This window comes from Strigops habroptila, chromosome Z, assembly GCF_004027225.2.
Source record: "Strigops habroptila isolate Jane chromosome Z, bStrHab1.2.pri, whole genome shotgun sequence".
NCBI classification, from domain to species: domain Eukaryota; kingdom Metazoa; phylum Chordata; class Aves; order Psittaciformes; family Psittacidae; genus Strigops; species Strigops habroptila.
The window spans coordinates 31,851,645-31,869,744 of NC_044302.2; the positions used below are offsets into that span (position 1 = coordinate 31,851,645).

The 18,100-nt window shown below is 38.3% G+C and overlaps 2 long non-coding RNA genes across 3 annotated transcripts; one reads left to right on the forward strand and one right to left on the reverse strand.

The window, feature by feature from the left end:
* Nucleotides 1–572: 572 nt before the first annotated feature.
* Nucleotides 573–12,915, reverse strand: LOC115619615. Of its 2 annotated transcripts, XR_003995068.1 has the most exons (5): nt 12,016–12,915; nt 10,582–10,728; nt 6,050–6,197; nt 3,728–3,895; nt 573–2,584 (listed from the first exon to the last, which is right to left on the reverse strand). It is a non-coding gene; the product is annotated as an uncharacterized LOC115619615 (long non-coding RNA). The 2 variants fall into 2 exon arrangements; XR_003995067.1 differs by having other exon boundaries at nt 6,050–10,728.
* On the forward strand, nt 8,322–17,612 carry LOC115619616. The gene is made up of 2 exons (XR_003995069.1): nt 8,322–9,230; nt 16,315–17,612. It is a non-coding gene; the product is annotated as an uncharacterized LOC115619616 (long non-coding RNA).
* Nucleotides 17,613–18,100: the final 488 nt, after the last annotated feature.

Sequence of the window (18,100 nt, forward strand, 5' to 3'; positions counted from 1 at the left end):
GAAGGGATCATTTAGATACAGTCTTGTTTGCAATTATCCCACAGAAAGAGATTAATTAGTTCTAACAAAGGGGAAGGCTAAGTCCAAACTGTTTACTTTGTGAATACCATTTACCTAAAACTAAGGGTAAAAAAGCAGCTTTATTAGGTGAATTTTCAATTTCATTACTTTTGTGTGAGCTATTTAAAATACCTTCCATTGACAAGGGATTGATCTGAAGACACAAGAAATGCAAGTGTCATTTTTAAAATAAAAGAGACTTTTACAGGTATTGTAAGTAAATATTCGAGGGGAGGGTGTTCTTAAATCTCATGTATATATATTTAAGCTTCTTGTCAAATAAGATTTAATTCATCTCAGGAGCTCAGGGACACATCAAGGAGATCCAAAGGAGATTTTTCTACATTTGTAATTGACTAAACTTCAAGAACCAGAAATCAAATCATCAGATGTCAAGGACTGAACATCTAAATTAGCAGCTATTCATATAGCCCAGTCTCAGCTGAGACACTCAGCTGCAAAGCAGCATACTTGTCTGCAAATATGAACTCGTTGTAGGCAAGTAAAAGAATAATGAATAGTTGAGCAGAAAATCAGAGACCAGAGTGTCATACTTTTAAAAATTGCAATGCATTTCTTCCCAATATCCTAGGATATTTGTTTTGCTTCATTTGTTTTGCTTACCATGGCTAAATCTATATGTTTACTAATGCTCATGATTTCCCTAAGAAAATATAGACATCAAGTTTCTAAGGGGCTGGAAGACAGGAAAGATTTTAAAAAAATAAGCTTTCTTCTTATAAGTTTGGGGGGGTGCAGGGAAGGGAGCAATATTAATCCCTATGATCAAGAATTTTGAACTAGGAGGAGAAACGCATCCCGAGAAAATCTGTTTCCAAGGCAGAGAGGATGAGAGAGCAGGAAGTGGGAGCCAGGGTTAGGAAGAGAGGCAGAGCATGAGGGAGGCAGGGTCAGAGACAGAGGGTGTGTGAAAGAGGCATAGAAAGGCAGCATGAAAGAGAGCAAAGGGTAAAGAAGAAAGGAGAGAAGGAGAGAGAAAAGGGAGAACGAGGATGGGTAGAGAGCAAGTGTGTGTGTGTGGAAGACAAAAGGACAAGAGACAACTCATTTTTGCTTTAGCTTGCTATGACCAAGAGTATATGTTATTTCTGACTAATGAAAAGTAAACATAAATTCTGAAGACAAATAAACCCTTTTTTCCTTCCACAGCTTTTCCTATTTTGATAATTTTTATTTAACCTTAATTTTTAAAAGCTCTCTCAGAATCAGAATGTTTCTCCTTTTTGCCCTTTATACCAACTCCAAGGTCATGTCAAGGGAACAGGTCTGCCCTGTTGGAGGCTGGTAGATTTGGACTAGAGTACTGCAAAACTGTGATATCAGATTACTTCCAAAACTGCATTTCTATCAGTAAGCAGGTCAGCGACCAAGTGCAACACACATGGAGCTGCTACACACTTTTCTGTGAAATGGTGAGTAACTCTTTAGGTTCTGCTCCTTCAGGTGCTGTGACCTACAGAGCACAAAAGCAGTATTTCTGTACAACAAATATATCTGCGGGCCATTCAGTATTAAGCTGGGATGAGAAGAATCAGTGGGTTTATTATAATTTGAACTGGAGTACAGAAGCAAGGAGCAAGCAAGCAAGCAAAACCAAAAAAAAAAAATCCCCAGCGACAAACTCCTAGCCCATTCCCCATTTGTCACCTCCCAAAGTTTCAATATGCAAGAGGCAGTTCATTATATGTACTTTGTGAATTAAATAAAATGATCTCTTCTATCCACTGATTAAAAAGAAGACAGACTTTTAATAGGGTGACATCAGCTGCAGCACTTCAGCTGGGTTATGGTGGCTGTCTTTGAAAGACTTTTATTTGGCTAATCATAGCCGCTTTTCTGGGATGCTAACTGCAGACTCTAAACACAACAAATTCATTCCTGATGGTGCCTTGCAGCATACAATGTGGAATAATATGAATGGAGGCCTGAAGATTGTGATCAACACGGAATTAAAATCCACTGCCGGAACAACTGGACAACCTGCAGGTGAGCAACAAAGATGTGAAGGGTTACTGAACAAAAATTTCCTGGTGAGCTGTCACCAGATCTAAGCAAGTGATCCTAAATTAAATGCTCATTCAATAATTTTAATTTATGTGATTTGTATACTCTTTTCTAAAGGACATCTACGATCTCATCTTACAATATTTACTAAGCTGCAAGCAAAAAAGACATGCAAAACACCCTGAAAATGATGAAGGTATCATATTCTGCTTTGATCCATTCCCATGTCAGAATATGGTTAGTAAAGAATGAAAATGGGACAATTCCTCTTCCAATATTCATGATGACCTTTCCTCATCTTTGTAAGCTGGTGCACAGGACATTCTGTGAAGAAGTCTTCCCAAATACAACTGTGCTATTGCTCTCCATGTCAATCCATCACAATAGCCTCTGAAGTGGCCAGGATGCAAGAGACACATGGTGCTCAGGCAGTAAAGCTCAGTTTGCTTGCTGTAGCTTATCAGCTCACCATTGCTTTAACTTCCTCTTCCTTATGCAACTGGCAGGGGAAAGGAAAAGGCTGTGGTGGTACAACAGGGACTGTGACAATGTCCTATCACTCTGATCTTGCATCATGCTGACCAGAACAATTCAAAGCACAAAATAAACACCCCATGGGATTAACCATTCATCTTTTTTTTTTTCCCTTTACATCATTTCAGTCAAATTTCCAGTCTGAAGGAATGTAAATTTTTTAAAAACATTGCAAAGAATTAAGTATATTCACTCAAGCAATAAGAAGCATCAATTTGTGATGCATTCCTGTGATTCTTAGTAGAAAATGTGGTTATTTTTAAAAATACATTAATGCCTGTGGTGTATTACACACTCATCTGCCAAGCACCATCTTAGCCTGAGGGTATTTAATGCCATCAATGTCTAGTCCTGCAGCCCTCATCCTGGCGTTTTTCAGAAGATATTAACTCTCTCAGGTTATCAGTGTCAAGCCCTGTCCCTATAAGTGCATCCATGTCCAAAATAATTCTCGCTGTGTGTAGAGGGATCACAGATTTTGCAAAGATTTGCCCAGGTCTCTGCATGCAGTGACCTCTACAAAAAGTTTAGTTAAAACTCTCTGTTGTGTTTGGCTGATATCAGAAACAAAAATTCAGGTGCTGGGTTTTCCACAGTGGCTTCCAGGCAGTTTCCTACAGACAGTGGCCACAGATCACATAAGTTCTTTTAACAGTTCAGTGACTGACAGGTCTCTCAAGTTCACTTCAGCTCAGCTCATCTGAGCTCAAAGACTATTCTTCTATTGCTGAGGGGCCACTCCACGGATCAAGAGACACAGAGATGCACAAACACAACTTTGCAGTTTGTCTCTTTAATCAAGCAAAATAAAGATGCCAGAGATCTTTAGCCATGCCATTAAATGATACGTTTGGAAGATATTGCCTTCTGAAAATTTTCATAAACATTCCATGCATATTTTAGAGAAAAACTGACAAAACAAATTTATGGAAAAGTGTGGAGATTAAAGGCACGGACTCTGGCGATCTGCAGACCAAAGACTTTTATTGCTTTAACAGAGCCTTATTTATACAGTAATAAATGTAAGCAGTTGCCACCAGGCAACTCCTGATAGGGTTTAGCCTTCGTTAACTCACCCCTGCTATACATTAATTGGTTAAGGTGTTACCTTCATGCGTGCAGTCTCTGTTAGCCAAGTCCCTGCTTTTCTACTGACTATGTCTCTTCACTCAGATAACTTTCTCAAAGTTGTTTTTCTTTTCTCTTCAGAGGCACAGGGCTCTATCATCAAGGTCAAATACTCCTATCCTGTTGCCGTCAAAGTCAGGGCCTCCTGCTACAGGAAAGTGGTATGATATAGCTTAATTGTTTAGGAAAATAAAAAGACAATATAGAAGACAATATAAGACAATGAATTATAAAAATGACGACATGAATGTTATCTGCTTTTCAAGAACAAAGCTTGTGGAACTACAAACACAAAATATAATTTTAGATGAGAGACCCATTATGTAGTTTGTTCTTTCTTTTGAAGATCTTAAGAATAAAAGAAGTTAGAATTTCACCAATGATAAATGTAAAAGATACATGTAACATATAAGGACTATATTTTCTGCCTTTTGCTTGTGGGTTTGCACTGTTTCTTGGAAAAAAATCAAACATATACATCTTTCCCTGCCATGTTCCCTTAGCCATGTATAAATTGAGGTTTTACAATCATGTGTTTAAAAAGACACACAGACACAAGCCCACTCCCATCTTTTTGGTATTCAGTTAAGTGCTGGTTTGTTACTTTGTTCTTTACGTACTCAAATGAGAAGCATGTTGAGAAGCTGATATTTTACAGTTCTTTAAAACCAAGCTTTAGTTTAAGTAACACTTTGGTAAGGAGCTCCTTTTCCACTAGATTTGAAACACTTAAATATATTTGTCAAATTTTTTTTTACATAGCTTGTATTAAAAGGCAGTTCTGACCTAAAATCTGAAGAAACAACAACAAAAAAAAAACCAAACAACAAACAACCCAACACATGTGCATTAAAATGTACATAGATTTTACCTAAAATATGCAGAAATTGCCAGAATGTATGTTTACAGTCCTGGAGTAGGGTATTTCTACTGCCCTTAGAATGAATGAACTATTACAGCAGGAGGATGATGATATTTTACTCTAAATATTGCTACCATGAGTGCTTCTCTATCAGCAAGCTGGTACGTATCTCTATTGACAAGGTCTCTGTTGCATCCCTCCCAGAAGGTGGATAGGGAGGCAGGACTTGAATTTAATTGCCTAAAGCTAGAATCAAAACTCTCCAGCCAAAACCCAAGTAATTGCATGTTACTTTCCTATGGATCTGGGTACAGATCCATACTGCTTAACAAATAGAATACATATTGCTTAGCTCTGGAGATGCTTTGTTCTGCAGCTGAGCATACACTGGGAAAATGTGTTAATGATAGTTTAAATAAATTTGATTGGCCATTTTTGTCTGCAGGGAGTAGGAAGTGGGTCAGAGAACCCCAACACTGGAAAAGAACAGGGATAAAGGACTAGGGTAAGTGAGATCTTAAAGAGCATATTCAGTGTAGTAACTGGAATTACTACAAGCTACTTAGCTGCTACTTGAATAACTAAGTGGCTTGCCCATCAAGTGCATCTTAGGCACTCATGTCACAATACAGAGGGAGCCAGTTAATCTTCCTGTTCATTCTCTCAGGATGAAGCATGTAATTTCTAGACATTCCAGTATGTAAATTGCAGAGTACATATGTGCTCAAGATTTTGCCTACAATAATGTTGCATTCTTACTATAAAAGGTCTCCCTTCAGCTAAGTGGAGTTTGACTACTGAAGGACTAAATTATTTGGTATGGCATTCTGGGTCCTACACTGTGACAACATTCTTGTTTCTTTCTTTCTTTCCCCTGTCATTGTGAAGAATAATACCACCATCCCCTGAGTACATGGTTTCCAAGTATAAACTACCTTTACATAGATGTTTATTATTTTTTGCACACAAGCAGTACAAAATATACTTGTATGTCTCTACATATATCTCTGCATTTTCAGAGAGTAGAATAATTCCCTGTCAGTAATGCGATTCTATTCAGCAGATAGTCTCATCTGATTACAGATGAAATTATTGCAGTAAATTTCATCCTACTCAGCAGTTAATTTCATCTGATTACAGGCAAATACAGAAATAAATGAGTATACAGAGTCACCTGTTTAGTCATCTACAGGTCCTTTAAACTAAAACTTTCATCAGCTTTCCCCTGTGACCATCATCTGGGGATATAATCATATGAAAGATCTTTTTGCCCATATTTTGAGCTAAACAGAAGGAGCTAACAGAAAATCAAAATACATTTAGTTCTGTTAGCATATCTTGAAACTAAGTTAAAGAATTCTGCTAAAATGCAGAAGATATTAGCATTGCAATGGATTCAAGCTATGCAATAAAATAAGTTTAGGCTCAAAGCTGTCTTACATTCAGTGTGCTCAGATGGTTGCAATCTCCAACGAAGTCATTCCTTTACTCTCTCTCATATTTGCTATTTGTATATTACTGCAGTTCACTCTCTTTGTGAAGCTTTTCCACCTTACAAATTTCTCTTGGTGCTGAAAGATTTTACCTGCTGCAGAAGATGTTTTAAGATGTCAATGCTCAGCACATCACAGGAGTGAGACCACGACACCCTGTGTATTTCAGAAAGCTCTCAAGATGCAGTAATTCAGCAAAGCTATTTGAAAAAAAATATTAACTATCTTTATTCATTCTCATTTTTAAAAACATGGATAACAGTGATATCTTTCTAAACAACTAAAGATTATGGTTGCCTCTATTCTAGGATGTTCAGCATGAGGGATTTTGAAAAATCAGGATTTTTCATCCAGAAATGCCTCACCTACCAAATTCTGAAAAGCACAGCCTTTGAAACGGTTTCATCTTGAACATGAAACTTCTATGACTGGTCAGTTTGTGAACATTTTACTTTGAACATCTGGGGTATGCAACTTCCACGTGTCTGCCTGAACATCAAAAGTTTTAATATTGGCCTAGCAGTTTATACTAAGCGTGAAGTGGAATAGGCTTTGCTAGGGCCTATGGGATTCTTCTAAACCTCATGGAAGTCTTGCTATGATTGACAGATTTTTCCTGGGTAAATGAAATATGACCATTCACTGTTCTTAGGCAACTACACATGTGAAGCAATAACACTTGAAAGAAAAGAAGAAAGAAAAGAAAATATAGAACCCTAGGGATTCATGTAAAAGTGACTGCAACTTTACACCTGAATGAAGACTTATCTCATTTTCAGCAAGTGATTAACAATTTTGCTGTCTTTCTCTGCTGTTTAACTGTGATAGCTACTAGACAGAATTAATTTTAAAAGCATGAGGTACCCAAAAAAGGCGACTGAACCACACATTTGGACAATGTCAAAAAGGTTACACTCATTTCTTACTTCATACAAAGAAGAGAGAGATTAGCCTGCCATAATTTCTTATTTCACATATATTTGTCAACTTAATGGATTGCTTAATATATTGCTCTTTCACTGAACAAATATTTGTGTAGGCTTACATTACTTTGACTATAAGGAGCCTGAAAATTTAAAATCATTGACCAGCTAATCCGTGCCTACTATCTGGGAAAGTCAGCAGGATTGATGAAGATTTTATTGACTTTTGAGCATTAAATATTACCTTTGAAAAGATGTTCTGTCATTTCTCAGGCAACATTATAAATTACACAGTGATACTTTGTTAGCTAGAGCTAATAGCTGGGACAACTTGTGGAGCTTCTGCTGTCCCAGAAGCCAGGGCTCTTCTTTAAGGGATACAGTCACATACACCTTCTCTGATTTACCTCTCTGTCTGAATCATTATTGGGTATGTACATCTGGAACTGCATCACGGACCAGGTCAGACAGCCATCCAAGCAGTGTCCTGTTAGGCAATGCAAGTTACTCCAAAGCTCCAAAGCAGTAACCAGATGCTTTAAAACATTAGTCCCTAACTTCCAGTAACTTCTTCACAATAATAACGTTCAAGTAATATCCCATATTCTTTAGTAAATCTAGCTTAAATCCAGGTAAGCTCCTGAGGACAGACCATTGCTTGAGGACTTTGAGTAATTGCTTTAAAAGAAAGGGCATGAACTTGGCCACAGAAAAATAACAGAATTACCACCCATTTCTTCTTTATATGTCAGACACGGTTGGAAAAAAAGCATCACTAACAAAACCACTTTGCACTCTCATATATACTGTGCAAAGTAAGGGCAAATTGAGTAAGTATGCTTCCCGAGCACTCTACAATGATGCTCAAGCCTTGTTTGTGCAAACAGCTTCAAAAACTAGTCAGTGGTCCTAGTAGTTGTGGTATCCCTAATTAAGAAATGTTACATTTGTTCATTTGTGGCTCCATTTTCTTTCTTTTACCCCTTTATCTTCAGCCTGCCTTTTATCTTCAATAGTCATTTTAAATTGGTTGTTCAATCAAAAATGGCATATTTCATGGTTACAAGTGTTTTACAAAGTCAAGAGAATTTATTCTATGCTTTCTTAACCAATGATTAATACAACAAGAGAAATGTAAAAAATCAACATCCTAACACCTTTGGTCAAAAACTTTTCCTGATACAGATTTATTGGAAATTTGCCACGAAATTAAAATGCTATACTTCCTTCCCTTACTCACCCCATGTTGATTTCAACAAGTACAGTTTTGAAAGGCATTCAGATGACTTATTTTTTGCAATTCTAAGATGAAATTTCTGGGAAAAAAAAAAGGAGGAAGAGAAACCACTTCACAAATGTTAGGTCAGTGGTACTTTAGAGGTGGGATACCACAGACTGCCGTTAAGCTCATGGCTGTGCTGGCTCCCAGTCATGTGTGTAACCATGTAGCTCTGTAAAACCCTATTGCCACTGCTAGTAACAGGCCATACATTTCATACTGGGTCTGCAAGGCCACAGGACTGAGGCTTGTCACAGGTTGGTCTGTGTCTGAATTTTCTTGACTTGCCTGAAGCTTTGTTTTTCCTGGTTTAGCCATGGCAGCAATTCCTCTAACTGACAAACTGTCTATGGCTAATTTATTACATTTCTTTGTATGGAATTGCAACATTTTTCATATTGATAGTAGCAAGCAGTCATCCTTTGTAGCATGCTACTATTTTGACATGTCGTGTAGAGAAGCACAGGTCTGGTACAACAGCAGAAGCTTTGCAAAGTGGAGGCACAGGATGTGGTTATAGGAGAGTAGGATGAGACATGAGGCACAGGCTTGGCCCTGGAAACCCCACAGCAATAAATAACCCTCCAGTAGCCTGTTAGAAATTGCAGACTTGTTACTGGAAATAAAATCTGATTTTAGGTAACAAAGAAGTGGTGCGCAACATACACAAAAGCATCTGAAGTACGTATATGGTAAATCTGGGTGTAACATGGTGCTGCAGACTAATGAAGAAAAAGCAAGAAGTAAAGATGTGTTAGCAAACATAAAAATGAACCCAAGAGGATCCTAGAGTGAGAAAGAAATGACCAACATAAACATCACTTTTCTCCTGGCAAAGGACACTGGATGTTGATAACTCGCCATAACCCACCACAAGCCATGAGAATGACCACATTGACGCTAGGATTGAAAGGAGCAGAAAAAGGGTAAGATAGCACCAGTAAAAGCCCCAGAAACTAAGTCTGTGTATTATGATGTAAATTCTATTGCTACTTCTACTAAGCCTTTTTTCCCCGTGTTCTAATTATTATTATTATTCTGCAATGATTAGATCTAAACTAATACTGATTTTTAAATTACATTGTCCAGATTTTGGTGATACTAACAGTAAATTATTGGATTTATATGTAAAATCTTGTTTCTTCTTTGCCCAATAACAAGATTTTGAATGTAACTTATGTATTGTGCTGACATTGTGCACCACATTTCTCAGCTGGATGAAAATTCAGGAAATTCAGCCAGCAATATAAGCGTCCCCAGTAGATTAGAAACGTTAAAAGAATGAAATTGGAGCTACACAGGCAAACAAAAGAAAAGAAAATTGTGGGAAGCCCCAACTACTGCTAAGACTTAATTTGTATTTAAAATTTCCTGTTTCTATATATACCGTGTTGTTTTAGCTTTTTTTATACTGTCTATCAAGAAACATTTGAAACGTATAATTATATGTATACTTTCTCTATATTTCAACATATCCACTACCCAAAAAGTACCTAGAGAAGGAAGACTGATTTTTGTAACATTCACTTCCTATCAGACTGATACAGACTACCAAACAATCCGCAAGAAAAATTCATTCAACTGCTTTCCACCTCAAAGCTTTTGGCAGTACTGTGGTAATGTAAACCAGCTTCAGCATCATCTCTTGTACTTCAAGTCTGTGTATGAAACTGTGCCATAGGCAGTGAACTGTTTCACAGAGCACACAAGACTAGAAATGGTTTTGGTTACCAGTTTTCTGATTTATTTCTATACTGAGGTCAATAGTGCTTCATTATTTAAAAATCATATTCGAGAAAAGATCACAAGAAAGGGAGAAGCTGAACTTATGCTAGAACTTTTAGAGGCAAAGACAATGGCACTTATATTTAAAGAAATTTATATTTGAATTTTGCTTACACTATTGTTCAAAATCATGGAAAAAGTGATCTAAAATTACTGGTGATGAATAAGCTGATTTTCCTCTCCCAATAAGCATACATTCATTGGCTTAAAACAATTCAGGGTAGATAAATGGGCTAAGAGACATTTCCAGATAACACACAGTTCCAAGCTCCTAAAGCTCCTGTATTTCCTTCAGAGCCTCCTTCCCTAGTGAGGTGGCTGGTAGCTGCCTTGGCTGCACATCTTTAGTCTCCTGCTGGAAGAGCTTCTAATCATGGGGTAACCGTCAGGCAGTGCTGACTGAACTGCTGGTACTCTTGGGTGCAGTCTGCAGGCACTCCTGCACAGGTCCTGCCTGTGCCGGCAAGCATGGGAGCAGCACTGAAGGCTTACCTGGTTCTTTTTGGCCCATTCCAACTTCACGGCTCCTTCACTGAACTAAAGATACCTAAGCCATCTCTTAATCAGCTCATGTGTTCATACAGCGCTCCAACCGAGAACTTCTTACCTCTTTAAAATAAGGAAGTTTTGGACTAATTTCTGAAAAGCAGAAGAAAAGTATAAGCAAAGGCCTTGTGACAGGCCTTTAGACCCTGCTCTAGTTCTTCTTCTCTCCCTACTAGATTCAGGAGGGTAGTTCCTCCAGAGAGGTCTCGCTCTTCCCAGCTATCATGTTTATCCATCCCTAGTGTATGTCAGACTACTTAAACATGCTAAAATGGTATCACTTATTTCCTTCCGGAATTCATCTGGCTTCGGTTCTAGTCACTGTTTCCTTTCAAAAATGTTTTTCCACCTTAAGCTCCTGGCACTTTTTCCATGTATTTGTATACATACAAGATGTTATCTCCTCTTGATTATTTCTGCATCCTTCTGGGTTTTCATACTGGTAGGAGAAAACACAAATACTTATTTCCTTTTTCTCTGTTTAGCATAGGATCAGAAACCAATCTACTTCTTCCTGGCTTTGCTGTAGGAAAGCTTTTAAAGTAAGAGGAGAGCCTGACAGCAACCAGCAGTGACACAGAGGTACCTGCTCACTTGCTTAAACATAGGTTTTGTTGAAAAAAAAACCAAACAACCAATTACTGACAACATGTGGTAATATATGTAATATGTGATTAGAATCACCACTGTGCTTTGTCAGTGCTGGCTAATGCACAGACAAGTGTTTTCCTTGTTCTTTCATTTCAATAGGTCTGTGGAACATTGTGAGTTATAACTAGTGTAAGCATTCAAGAACCAGTAAACCGAAGGCAAAACAAGAAATGCTCATAAAGCTTCTGCACTGATGAATCTCACTTTAACAGCTTAAGATTCAAATAGCCTGAGTATCTTAAATACTGCGAATGAGTTTATTGTTGTACTTCTCTGGAGCACTCTCACCCAGATGGCATATGCTAGAAGCATTTTAAAAAGCCACTCGTCTGTCACTCACCCCTGCGCCCTGCAATACCTTCAGACCAAAACTGAGCAGGCCTGTCTCTTGCCTCACAGCTGCGAGGAGGCTCATGCAGCAGGGCTGTCCCAGATGCTCGAAGGGGACAATTGCACAACTGAACACACTCCTGCTTACATAGCATCAGCAACAGGGTCACACCATTAACATCAGCTTTCTAAGCACGCACTGTCTGTTCCTCTTGTTATGTTTACAGTGCTCACAATTTGTCCATTACCTCATTATTACTGATCGCTTTCCTGGACTGGGTTTCCTTTCATGTACTTATTTCTGCCAGTGGTCTCAATCTTTATTCCAGAATGCCTTTCCTAAGGCAACAAAATCTCTATTCTTCAATTAAGAAAAAAAATGCAAGTATTACTACTCACAACACGTGTCAAACATCACTGCTCGGTGACCTTGTTCTTGCTGCGTCTGTTTCCCATCCATACTCTAGGCTGACTGCAACAAAGCAGCCACAGCAGTGAACGTGTTCCAATTTCACTGTCTCTGGATGATAAATTCCTGCTGGAAGGAAATATTTCAGTTTAACCTACATACCACCAGAGAGAAGCTGTACGTGCACCATTGGCCTGAATCAAATTTGAAAACAAAGTATGTTTTTCAAATATTCACACTCAGTGATGGGGGGTTTTGTTTATGAAACAATACAGTGAAAACTACTTTGATTAAGTGCTGAGGAAAACCTGGTTTCATCAAACACAATGCATTTTCAAACAGCTAAAATCTAAACCACTTCTCTGCACATATTTTACATGTTGTACTGTAGTATAAGCCAAGGTGGTGACTCAGGTGACCCTGAGGACATAATTTAAGTCAAGCAACAGAAGTCTAAGAGTCTTCAATATTACTTACGTGTAAGAAATTGTGGGACAGCAATCTTGCCTACAGCATTATCAGAAAGTAAGCTGGCCTTATACATAGGCTGATAGTCTAAAGTAATCACACTTACCCAGTGAGTTTTTTGCTCTGATGTCAGTGTAATATAGTATATATCTATTTTCTACCAGTCCTCTTTTCACTTTAGATTGTGTCTCCTTCATAAGAGAAGGAAAAGCACTCTTTACCAGCTGCATCATCAGCCACTGCAACAGCAAGATCAGCAGGGAAAAATCCATAGTTCTGATACATACCTTATTAATGCACTCAGTCTAAAGTCACATGTATTATGGCTCTTTCCTGATTTAGAGTGCATTCTGCATTCAAAAGTAACAAGTAAAAAGTAATTTGCCTTTTGCAAAATAGAAGTTTGCTTAAAAATTTTACCGATCAACTTTTTCGCACCAAATGCATTTAACTAATTCGGATGGTTAGCAGTACTTCTATACTTCATAAATTAAGTAAACATTTACCTTCATGTTTTATCTATCCTACTCTGTAAAGTATTTACTGTTTTTTTTAAGCAACTCAAGAAGAATTGGCTTGAATTAGAACCTGTGTGCTTCTCTTCAACAACTAAGCAGAACAGTGCTACTACAAAACAAGTTTTTTCAGAGCCTCAGTCCTGCCATACTGTGTTCTGCAGAGGGTACTGTCATGCCCTGTGAAGCCCAAAAGCTGATATAAACAACTGAGTCATTATCTGTGGATCTTCTACCATTTCTTTCCTACTGCCTACATATCCAACCTTTCTTTGTAGGATTTTGACCTGAAAATAAGAAACTATGTCTAAATGGTAACTAATGGTTCATTGCTCACAGTTAATGACTTCTTGCCCCCATGCTACAGAATTTTCAAATTGCTGTGCTCTACCTGCTTAGGAAAGCGCAGCTGAGGACCTGGAGAGGTGACCTGGTAAGGATGGAGTGATTGCCCTGGGACCAAGGGTTGTCTACACAGTTGTTTTGCGAGTTTACAAGGTTTCTGCTAATTTCCTTTACATGTTGATGGGTATACATAGGATATAGACCTTTTATGTTCCATAACAATTATCAAAGAAGTAGGTAAACAAGAACACTCTTAGAAGGAAAATACCTTCATTAAAAGAGTACAGGGTTTTCTTAGGAAAAAAAGATAAAAAAACCCCGAAATCAACCAAACTAACCAACCACAAAACAAAGAAAGAAAGAAAGAAACAAAACCCAACAAAAACAAAAACCCACACGAGGAAGTAAAAGCACCATCTTCAAAGTTTCCATGATAAATTTTAATCAGCTAAGAGTATTTCTATTTGAGGTTAAATCCCCTGCTTAGTGACCAAGACTCCATTTAGATGTGCACTATATAAAATCAGAAGGACATTCATCTTAACTTAGCTACTTCTTTTCTGTCTGTTGACTTTCATTATGGCAGCAACTGAACTGAAACTGAAATTTATCAATGCTTTGCTGTATATTAGTTGAAAAAAAAAAGTCAAGCAATTGCTAAGAAATACACTTTATACAAACTATTTCTATGCCAAATAATTATAAACACATATTCTACTGCTATGTCCTAGTCAAATTAGCCCACAAATAAACAGGATACTGAGATGAAAACCTTTCCTACTTTTAGAGAACTACCGACTTTCAAAACACATAGTTCTCTTTTTCATGTAACTGGTTTCAACAGCAAACTGGAGAAAATCCAAATCATTATCTTTTTTTAACATAAGTGTTTGCCTGCAAGCCAGCTTCCAGACATATTGGTCTACTTAGCTCTAAAAATAAAGATCAAAACAAAGGCATATGTTTCTAACAGATTTTCTGTTAACTAACACCTTTTCCAAAACATGAGAGTAACCAACACACAAGTGTCTCTGGAACCACTTGCTTCACCATAGCTACCTAAAGATCTGCTTAAGCCAGAGGCCATGTTAAGGCCATACAAGTATAATATGGTCTAGTGAATCAAAGAATCTAGGAACAAAATTATCCTGGGCTGCATGGTAACTCTCACATAGTTCTTGAAAAGCAAGTTACTTTTACTATCAGGAATTCCACATAATCTTTCCAAAGTTTGTCATATGCTCCAGATAAGGTACTAAAAATGAAAGGGAGACAGTATGGACTGGATTTCTACTCAACTGCCTTTGTGTCACAACTGATAGCCCCAGTGAGGGGGGTTGAAATACTAGCATTAGTAGCAGAGACTGGGAACTAGGGCTTACATTAATTGAGAAAATAAATATACTAATTCTCTTCAAGTATTTTTTCTGTCCTTTCTACAGTCACATAGCTGTGTGACTTACAGCTCACTTCAGCCTGGTTTGTTAAGGCAGTAAGGCTTACATGCTGCTACTACTTGTCTGTCAGTTCATCCTAACAACTCAGCAAATGAGTCCAATATGTCCATGAAGAAGCTTAAGGGACCAAAGGATCTTTCATATGAGGCAAGGCTGAAAGAGCTGGGAAACTTCAGCCTGGAGAAGGCTCAGGGAGGTCTAATCATCCTGATGGACGGGAATAAAGAAAAGGGAACCAGGCTCTTCTCAGTAATTCACACTGACAGGACAAGAAGCAATGAGCACAAATTAATAAATGGAAATTGCATATGAACACAATAAAATGCTTTTTTTACTGTGAGGGTGGTCAAACACATGACCAGGCTGCCCAGATAAGTTGTGGAGTCTCCATCATTAGAGGCTTTCAAACCCCACCATGGTCCTGGACAAAATGCTCTAGCTGACCCAGCTTGAGCAGCAGGATTTGGACTGGATCTCAACCGGCCCTTTCCAAGCTAAGCAATTCTGTACTAATCCTTTGATCAAATTCAGCTATATTTACTATAAGTGTAGCTATCTCAGCCATTTTAAATTTCTTAAAACCTTTTGGAAATAAGTAAGTTACAAGGAAAGAGAGAGTGAAGAGCACTTTTGCTGTTGCAGGAACGACAAAGTAGCATGCTGCAGTCCCTCTGTGCAGGGACGTGCCCAGTCCCTAAATGGTATACATATTTATTAGCATGAGCACACTAGCCCTTCCGTAGCTGCAAACTGACATCATAGGCTCCTTTACTTGCCTGGCTTGTGAGCTTCTCCTGTCTCGGCAAAACAGGTCCTCTGTCCCATGCTGCAAAGGTGAATACTGGAAGGATGTAGAATTATTGAAGAGGAAGCAGCTCAGTGAGCGGACTCTGGAAGACACTGGAAGTGGAAAAGTGGAAGGTGGAAAAGCAGTGATGCAACTAGCATGAGAGGAGCTGATGCTGCTTCAGGACATAACTTTGTGTAAAATCAGGCTTTACACATTGTACTACTCACAGGATGACTTATTTGATGAACAGAGTTAGAGCTAGTACAGCGCTGAATGCTGCTCGTATTTCACACAGCACTCTTCTATGCACTATATAATCAGAGCTGAAAGCATTGCCATGAAGCACTGCCCAGGCTTCGCTATCCTTCTTCTAAAACAAGCAATTCATCTATGTGGAGTACCATACTACAATAGCTATTCTTCTTCGAGGATGGTGCATCGCTATATGACACTGCCTCCAGCTTCAAAGAGTCTCTCTTCACACACAGATCCAGGAATTGGATTGCACTTGCCAATGTTGCAGCAGCAGTAAGAACAGAGAGCTTGGAGAGCAAACGGACAACCATGGAGAGGAAAGGGAGAATGCCATACAGTTGGGGATTCAGGAGTGGGAAACTTGAAAGCATCTGCTCTTATTTTGTTACTTATGTTTGGTTTTTTTTTCTTGCTATCTTTATACTATCACAATGTCATTACCTTTCACTTTGATTCTAGTTTTCCTGCAGTCAGAGGATTATGTAGGAAAACAACGTCGGGACTGGCTGCTTAGGCAACTGTTCTTGAACTTACCAGACCTGAAGCTGTTTCTTGTTAGTGCAACAAGGCAATGGATGGAGACAAGGACTTGAGTGCTTCAGGACAGCTGCTGAGTCATGAAGGTGGGTCTGAGAAACCTGATAGCAAAACTAGGCAGATTAGTTGTATTTAATAGCAGCTACTGAGAACAGTATTCATGAGATAATAAGGAAGCAAAAGGAGCGTAAGAAAAACTACCTGGAGAGCACAGCTAGCTCATCAAGAAGGGTTTTCTTGTGAAGGTACTATTTATTCGAAAACAAGTGTACACCAGTAAACACAGACCTGCTACCATCCAGTGAAACAGCCTGCTCCAGATCTTCTGTATTAGTGAAACACTTTGTGAGCATGATTTCCCTTTGCCAGGATTTCAGAAATTGATGGATTACTTAATAACTTCAGGCAAGACCAACTATGAAAAGCATACATCTTCTTAAAGCATTTGTTACAGATATACATTAATATCAAGGATGATGGTGACTATTTGGAAAGATTCCTTCTATGTACCGAGCATATCTTCAGACAGTAAGGCCTTGACTGACTGTCAATGCCTTTCTGATGCTGGAAATAATTACTTTCACAGCTTTGCAGTGGTCTGGGGCTTAACTCCTGGATACTATGCCAGAGTGTTAATAGGCTTTCTTTTGGCAAGGGGATTCCCAGGAATACTTTTGAGTGTTCGTTAGAAGAGAATTATGTTTAAAGGCAGGAGCTGAACTTGGCTTCAGCAGACTCATAATTGTTCTGTGTATGTTATCTGCACATTGACATAAGAGTAACACTCAAAGCTGTTCAACCACAATAAACAGAAAAAAAAAAAATAATAATAATGACCTACAAAATAGTCTAGTCCTAAGGAGAAATACAACAGTTCCATTTAAGCTATTCTGGAAGAACTGGAAGCATTGTTTTATGAAACACGTATGAGTTCAGTGACAGACACACAATCAAAATGCTATTGGTTAGGCAAAATATACTATTTTGTTATTTATTTTTCTCTGGAGAAAATAAAGAGCTGAGAAATTGGAAAAAAAAAGAAAAAACTACACCGTATTTGGAATTGTCTAAATGTGTAGTTTTGGTATTTGGAGTCTTAGCACAGCAGCTTGCTATTCCTGGCTGGAAATGTTTTGGGTTTTAACGTTTGCCTGAGCTTTATAGGAGCTGTATTTTGGGCAGGTGTCTGCCTGTCAGAATGAATAAAAGTTATGAGATGACCCCTGGCTCTTCAACAGAGGATGATCCGTGGTGCACCACAAGAGTTGCTAGTCCATAGAGGAGAAAGGAGACAAAACTTCCCATCTAACTCTAGATGGTAGTACTTTAATAGCAAAAGAGTGAAGCCTGTATTTCTCCTCTGAGTCTTTGATGTACAAGTAATATCTAACCTGTGCCTAGAGACATGTTTTTCCTCACTCTTTCAAAAGACTAAATATCATTTAATTTTAAAGACATTCTGCTCTAAACAGAATCAACTCCACTTTTTCCACTCAAATTATGACAATGTAAAATCAGTGGTAAAGGTGAGAATACCTCAAGTATGTCTACAACAGCATAGAAACAATGTAATGACTGTGACAAGACTAAGAGTCTGACTTTAACAAAAAAAGGGGAGATGTTTCCTGTTTGCTCTAAAACAATCAAAGAGCACTGAGACTCAAGCAATGACATCTCCTTTTAGAGCAGACCCGTCTCGTTTTATCTT